We start from the raw sequence: 8,133 nt of genomic DNA, 5'->3' as shown, positions 1-8,133 counted from the left end.
CCCTGCTAAGATCCCCACGTTGAAAATCACGAAAATAATGATTCATCAATAATCGAATATGGTCCATACATAAGTGCCCAAACTAGGGTAAAGACCTTTTTACCATTTTCTGAACATGACCCAAACCAACAATCCAAATGTGTAAAATCCAAATAAACACTCACGGCCCATACACGACTCAATTTTCCAAATTGGGCCCAAACCCTTACATGTGCCTTGCCTCCAATGCCCAACAACATTCCTTTTCCAAAAAAATTTCATTCGATGGCCCACAAATCCCTAAGCATTAAAGCCCAAAAGAATGTCCCAAACCAAAGCCCAAAACTTCTGAAGCCCACTGACTGAATATGAGGGGCGTACTCAGCTGTACGCTAAGAGTACATGCTTTAGGGCTTGTATGTTGCGTGTACTGGCTTGTACGCCCAATGTACTTCTCCCATTAAGCCATCTTCCTAATTTAGCCCTTAATCCTTTAAGACATTATCCAAAACGTAGATCTGACATCCATGAGCTGGATTATCACGTAAAGTTGCTAACTTTACTTTCATGCATGGATAAAAGAAGCTCTCAAAGATTAAAATGACTTAATAGGTGACTTAATGCATGCTTGTAACCAAAAATCCCATAAAGCTTGCACCTTATTCTTAAGGAATCCATAATAAGCTTAGATCTAAAAGAATAAGTCCTTAAAATGTCCCAATTCCACCAACCCAAAAAGGGACAAAAAGCATAAAAACTAAGATATGAAGAGATCTAAGCATGGAGAAGACAAGGTTTGAACTTGATACCTTAATAAGATTGCAACAAGGGTGGTGATTCTGGATCTATAACCTCCTCACCAAGCAAAGCACTTTCAATCTTCTTTACTTCCTCCACAAAGGGCAAAATAACCACCAAAATCTTCTCAAGAGCTCAAGAATACCACAAAGATGGCTTAAGGGTCGATTTAGGGTTGTAGGAGGTTTAGGGGCTGGTAAATAGGACAACCCTAAAGACTTAAGGTGCTTAAATAGGGTACAATACACTTATATTAAGGTTCCTTGCACTCCTCGTATGCCAAACGTACTCCTTGTACGCCCAGTGCACGAGGTCGAGGCTTCACGATCAATCTGCTGACTACTCTCAGCGTATGCCAATGTTTGCCTCGCATAATGGTCCTTGCACAAGGACGCCTTGCGTACTCCCCATGTACGCCCCGCGTACTAGGGTTTTCCTTAAACCCTAAATTCTTCCGAAGGCCATAACTTCTTCATTATAAATCCGATTTCAACGATCCTTATATACATGAAAAGGTAACGAGAAGCTCTACGCTTTTATCATCTCATAAACACCTTAAAATTTCTCTAACAAAAATCCAATTTCTATAAAATTGAGAGCTGACATCTTACCAAAATACCCTTTGGCTCCAATACACAAACCGAACCCCCAGATCATCTAAATTTACATCACCCACATGAAAATAGGTCCATATTTGTGACATCCCCATTTTCACAGCCAGAAAAGACTGATTTTGTTTATGCTTTATAAAAATCAGAGTATCTCTTTTAATAAAAACGTTGCGTAATTTGTTCCCATAGAAACATGATAATTTCATTATCAAAGCATTTCCGAAGAAATGTATTTTTATTCTTTTTAAAACATTTGGGATGTCATCGTCAATACAGAAACATAAGCATAAACATAACTTACATTCATTTACACTAGTGATCTATATCTCCTTAATCTCTCAGTGTAATGTAACTTCACATTGTCACTTGTGATACAAGTAAACTGAGTGGGTCAGGTTGGGAAACCTGGTGAGTACATAGGGTTTTCAACCCACAATAATATAATTACTTTGTTTAATCATCAAACATTAACCCAATTATCCATCCTCATTATCTTCTTTATTCCTAAGTACCTTCCCTAAGGATTTATCCTAAGGGTTGTCTCCCACATCATATTTACGTCTCATCTCCTTACATCGCATTTCCTTATATGTTTGTTCCTAAGGACTCTCCCTAAGGATCATCGCCTACATCGCATGGACAATATTGATTCATGGATTACTCCCTCAATACGTGCCCAACAAGGGTTAGGGCATCATCGTATGAATATGTAGTTACAACATCGCCTGAACTCGTAATTCATAGTAAAGGGTTAGAGTATCATCGCATGAATACGTAGTTACAACATCGCCTGAACTCGTAATTCATCACCTACAGGTTATGAGCCTGCTGGTGTTTCCACAGGGTTGTCTATAATAGTCCGCGGTTGCCATCTATACTCTGGTAGATGACTACATCTCCAAATTGTCGGACAAGGTTATAGTATCTTTCAGCCTACATCACCGATTCATCATCACCTATCTATCCCCACCTAATTATCATCACCTTCCTATCATCACCTATATCTCATCATTTTATTTCGTCACACATCAACTATTTCATCTAACCATGTTTTATATCAACATATTTGTAGATATAAAATAAATATATAGTTTAAATCATTTAAAACATGTATAAAATCATTCATCCAGCATAGAAAACAAGTATCCAGATAATATGCACACATGGCACGTAATTTATATAAAATACTTCATATCTATGTGTAAGATGAAAGGGACCATGCACTCACCTGGTTAGGTGGTGACTTTGTACTCGGACAACGCTTCGTTATCTCAAAACAATTTCCTTCGGACAAAACCTAGTATCATTACCACTAGAGTTTAGTCTATTATTCACCGAGACTAATTAATAATCTAGCTATTATTACTATTATATAAGCGTTAAACAATCCTTATATAACCCATAATAATAGCCCAAGGATTTATTATAAGGTCCTAATAACGTTACTATATTGAATCATAAGCTATACTAAAGATAGGTTAGGCGTAGCTCACTTACAACGAGTTTTTCTCAAAACCGGGCTTCGCTGGAGCAGCGTTACCGAGCCGAAAGGCTCTTCTTTTAGGAGCCGTTGGGCGGTTTGGGGCTTCTGCCTCGTGCTAGGGAGGTTCCCTAGGCTTTTCGGGGGGGGGGGGGGGTTTAGGGCTTAGAGCGAGAGAGTATAAAGAGATGAATGAAGGGTTAAGGTGTGAGGAATAAAGGAGAGGGGTGATTCTATTTATAGGAGGCTAGAGGAAGGTTCACGTTGTGAATTTTTGATATTCACATCGTGAGCCAGGCTGGCTACAGCCAACCACAGCCTGGTGTTGACACGTGGCATCGCACACAGGGTGGAAACCAACCGATTTTAAAAAATTCATAACTTTCGCTTACGAAATCCGTTCTCGACGTTCTTTATATCCACGCGTAGGTAAAAACAAGATCTACAAATTTCATTTAGACTCCATCGGCTAATTCTCGACCGATATTAAATTTAACTGTACGAGGAGATTAGACTGTTAAATGACCGCGAAAAATTCGTAACCCCTTCATACGGACTCCGTTTTCATCTGTCTTTTCAACGTTGAATTCCTATTAATGAGATCTTCAATTATCATTTAGGTCACGTAGGCCAAAAACCGCTCGAACTAAAATTCGAGTTTCAGGCCGTACACTGCGAAGCTGAAACTTCGAAAAATCATAACTTCCTCATACGAAGTCAGATTTGGGCGTTCTTTTTATGGATACTCTCAGGTTAACATATTATATGACTTTCATTTAGATTAATAAGGCTAAAAGTCGCTCTATCATAAACTCACTATTTAGGTCTTCCCGGTGTCGTGTCGGTTCCGTCGTGAAACTTCGACGGGTCATAACTTCTTTGTAACACCCCATTCCTAAAAGTATTTATGTATGAGTCCTTGAGATTTAAGAGAAAGGGTAATGTTGGTCTTTTTATGGGAAAAGTGGAAAGGGAAGACCATGCATGAAAAAGGGATCATGCTGGGTACGCCCAGCGTAAGCTGGACGTACGCCCAACGTAGTGGAGGAAGAAACACGGGTGTTTGAGTGAGTACGCCCGGCGTACTCTCAGAATCCCCAAAACCCTAATTTTAAGGCAACCACTATATAACGAACATAAAGGCTTCCTCCTTAGCCTCCATAATCACTCTCATAACCTCAGAAACCCTAAGATAGCCGTCCCACCTCCTTGATTGGGTGTGTTTGGTATTGAAAAGCTTGGATTAGCAAAGGAGAGCATAAAGGAAGAAAGGAGAAGTTGTCAAAGAAGGAGAGGAACGGCTGGAGCTTATAGATCTGGGAAGATATCATCCTTTGGAGCCTATTTGAGGTATAAAGCTTCTTGCTTGACATTCATATTGTGTAGATCTATGTGTTGTGAAGCTTTTCCACCATTCTTGTCCCAAAAGTACTCATCTTGTTGCATGTTTCGAGTTGGTCAAGATTATCTGTCCTTTCAGACCTTAGGAGAGGTCTTGAGTGAGAAAAATGAGGTCCCAAGGGCGGAGGTTGTTCTATGTGTGAGATAAGTGGGTCTTAATGGATTAAGACCTTGGATTAAGAGCTTTATGGACGTCCCAAGTAATAAAGTTTGAGACTTTATGAATCCTAGAAATATTTGGCCAAAGGATCTGAAGTTTGGGCTTAAGAGCTTAAACCATTAAGACGTTATGTGATGTTGTTGAGTAGTGAGGTTACGCCCCGCGTAACCTATGAGTACGCCCAGCGTAGCGGGCCAGTGTCCCGATCCCTTATTGTGAGAATTATTGTACCCCCAGCGTACCAAGAAAGGTACGCCCACCGTACCAAGAAAGGTACGCCCAGCGTACCCCATCTGTGGCATTTTCAATTTGGGCCTTATAGTTTAGGCTGTTATTGGGCTACTGGAATTTGGGCCGTGACTGGACATTATGGATAGAGTATTGTGGGCCCATTGGTTGTTATGGATCATGAGTTTAGGCCCATTTGGTGGGGTGGGCCCAATTTAGTAAATTGGGCCAATAATGAGCTTTGCTTTGGACTCCTGGACTTTGGACCATTGGTGGGCTTGGGAGCTTACCTAGTGTTGGGCCGGATTGAGTTAAGGGTAAAATGGTCAATTTACCCTTGGAAGGGTATTGTGCTTAGCCTAATGATTATTTGTGCTATGTTGGCTAGTTCGGGATTTTCGATGAGTCGGTGATTCGATAATCTGCTTTTTCAGTTCAGAGTTTCGGCAGTGCGAGGTGAGTTATCCTCACTATATCAACAGGGTCTAAGGCACCAAGGCCGACCCTTTATCGGATTGAGATCCGAGTGTTTGTTGTTATGTTATTGCTTTGATATGTTGCATCCTGGTAGCTAGGGTGGTATATGTTAGAGACCTGGTTGAGGTCGGTATCCTGATATGTAGGTTGATGCTATGCTAGTGACCGGTTAGGTCGGTATCCTGGTTAGAATGATGATATGTTATGTGATCTGCCAGATCGGATTGTTGACTGTGAATGGTTATATAATTGTATGTTTATGTGCACATGGTTGGTTGACTGGGGTTGGGTTGAGGCGGGTCCTACTTTGTGCTGTAGGCCAAGATACCCAGGGCGGACCGGTTGTCCCGAAGACCCAACGAGTGGTCCGGATATGCTGTAGGCCCCAAGAGGGCGGGCCAGACGTGCCGAGGCTCAGAGAGTGGACCAGGCTGACTGAAGGCCCGGTGCGGACGGACCAGTCATACTGTAGACTCAGAGAGTGGACCAAGAGGATTGAAGGCCCGGAGCGGGCGGACCAATCACACTGTAGACTCGATGTATATGGCTAGACTCGGAGGGTGGACCAGGTGGATTGTTGGTCGGTGCGGCGGACCAGTCACACAGTAGACCCGAAGTGCATGACTGTTCTGTGATCGGATATGATATGGCATGTTATGCGTGTGTGGTATATGTGGTTGGTATTTTGGGGATATCTCACTAAGCTTTCGGGCTTACAGTTGTGGTTTAATGTTTTTCAGGTTCTTCAGGAGACCGTAGCAAGGCAAAGGCGTGATCGTACCGCTCCTCATGTTTATGTTGTGATGTGATTCTGGGAATACTCTAAATCATTTGTATTGAAAACCTTTTTGTAATAATTTAATGAAATCGGGTTGTTTTTGAAAAGTTAAAATTGGTTGCATTTTTATGGTCGTTACATTCTTTGTCATAACTCGGATTTCGGCGCTCTTTATATGTACGGAACCCTTGAGACATATTATACAACTTGGTTAAGATTATTTATTCTAAATAATATTTTGTCGAAAAGTCTTTTTCGACCCCTATTATCTCTAAATTGACTTGCCCGAATCTATGGGCGTTACAGTTATCTCCCCCTTAGGATGATTACGTCCCAGAATCATCAACGAAATAGGACTCACATGATGACTCCATACGTTATCTCTTCATCCTAGGTAATAACCGTAACTTTCATGTTTCTTCGAACAAGTATCTAACTCAAAGACTTCTTAACTGCAGGCGGTGCCCGATCTTGGACCCGTTCTCCATCCAATGTTATATGTCACAATCCGATCTTTGTTGGAGACTCCTTCTTTAACAAACTTGAGATAAGCTTTTTCCTTCGATTATCATAATAGACCGATGGGTCATGTTCTAATGACCTCTCATCGTATGATGCATTGCTTGGACTTAGGTCTTTTAGAGTCAAATTCCAGAACAGACTATACCTTCCTTCATGTTCTAATCACATCTTAAAAGGTAGCATTTGTAGCTACAAGCAACTATCGCGATACCTCTACTGATCTCTTTGATCATCTTTTATTTCAATCTTACGGCTTAAGTCAGATGCCACATCGAACTTGGTTCTCTGAACCACGTAACATACTCATCGTAGTCGGACTCAATTTGATATGACCACTAGGGTCGGAATAACAACAACCTTCTTAGTCATTACCTAAACGATGGTAACGACATACTTGAATAAAACGAAATCAATTACTAGCTTCTTGGTAACCTTGTGACTTTCCCTGATCCAAGCGTGAATCCTGTGCTTCCGGTAGTATATGCATCTACTACCTTTCACACCTACTCATACTCATCCCAAGTATTGTCTCGTAGTTTTCCAATTAACCATAAAAAAAATCACATAACAAATTTACACATCAGATAACAAAACGAAGGTTTTATATTATTCCTTTAAACGATTACATAGGTGTTCAAGTTCAACCTATACTATGCCTCTAATAGGCTACACCTCCTGATACTATCTGCATGGCTTCTTCATAACTTGATCCTCGGATATCCATCCTCACTCCTGATTCCTTGCATTGCCATCTACTTCATCAATGATCATTTGGAATGCTCTTGCTTTTGGATTTAGCGGCGCATTTTGCCTTGCAACTTCGTTCTTCTTTGGAAAGTTCTTCGAAATATGCCCATCATTTCCACATTCATAGCACTTCTTGTTGTCGAACGTACAATCTCTGGAATAATGACCGGTCTTACCACACTTATAGCACGTCACTTCTCCATTGCATCTTCCGAAGTGCTTCTTCTTGCACTTATCACACCATCTTGCTTCACCTCCTCCTCCTCCTCCAGACTTCGGGAATTTTCTCTCCTTGTTGGACCTTGAAGATCCTTCATGCTTCCTTTTCTCACCAACTTCAGCTCTCTCCAGACCCTTCTCTCTTATCTGGGTCTCCATATTCTTAGCAGCCCAGATGACGGCTTTCAGAGTGGTTGCTTGCTTAACCATTGGACCAAAGTCCGCTGGTAATCCGTGGGCAAACTTGTTGACCTTGGAGAGCTCAGTTGGAACTAGATAAGGAACGAGCTTCATCTTCTCCGTAAAACTTGCAGCATACTCGGTGACACTCATCCTCCCCTTCTTTAGATTCTGGAACTCATTGTTGATCTCTAGAAGATCCTGCTAAGAGCAGTACTGCATCTTTAATTGCACTAGGAAATCTTCCCAAGACATCTTGCTTGCTTCTCCCTTGGGCATCGTGTTAGCTAGTAGCTTCCACCAGCTCAATACTCTAGACTTTAACAAAGGGACCACAAGGGCGGTCTTTTGTTTGTTGCTACACTCGCAACTCTCAAACATTGTCTCCATCTCGGAGATCCAGTCCATAACTTCCATTGGTGATGGGCATCCAGAAAGACTCGGGGGTTTGGATGCCATGAAATCCTTGTACTTGCATCCACGTTCGTCATTTCCTGCATCCTGATTGTTTCGTCTAACTATCGGTGGGTTGTCTTGACCAACCATCCCACTG

This window comes from Lactuca serriola, chromosome 8, assembly GCF_051521515.1.
Source record: "Lactuca serriola cultivar US96UC23 chromosome 8, Lser_US96UC23_V15, whole genome shotgun sequence".
Taxonomy (NCBI): domain Eukaryota; kingdom Viridiplantae; phylum Streptophyta; class Magnoliopsida; order Asterales; family Asteraceae; genus Lactuca; species Lactuca serriola.
Note: the sequence above shows the minus strand (reverse complement) of the source record.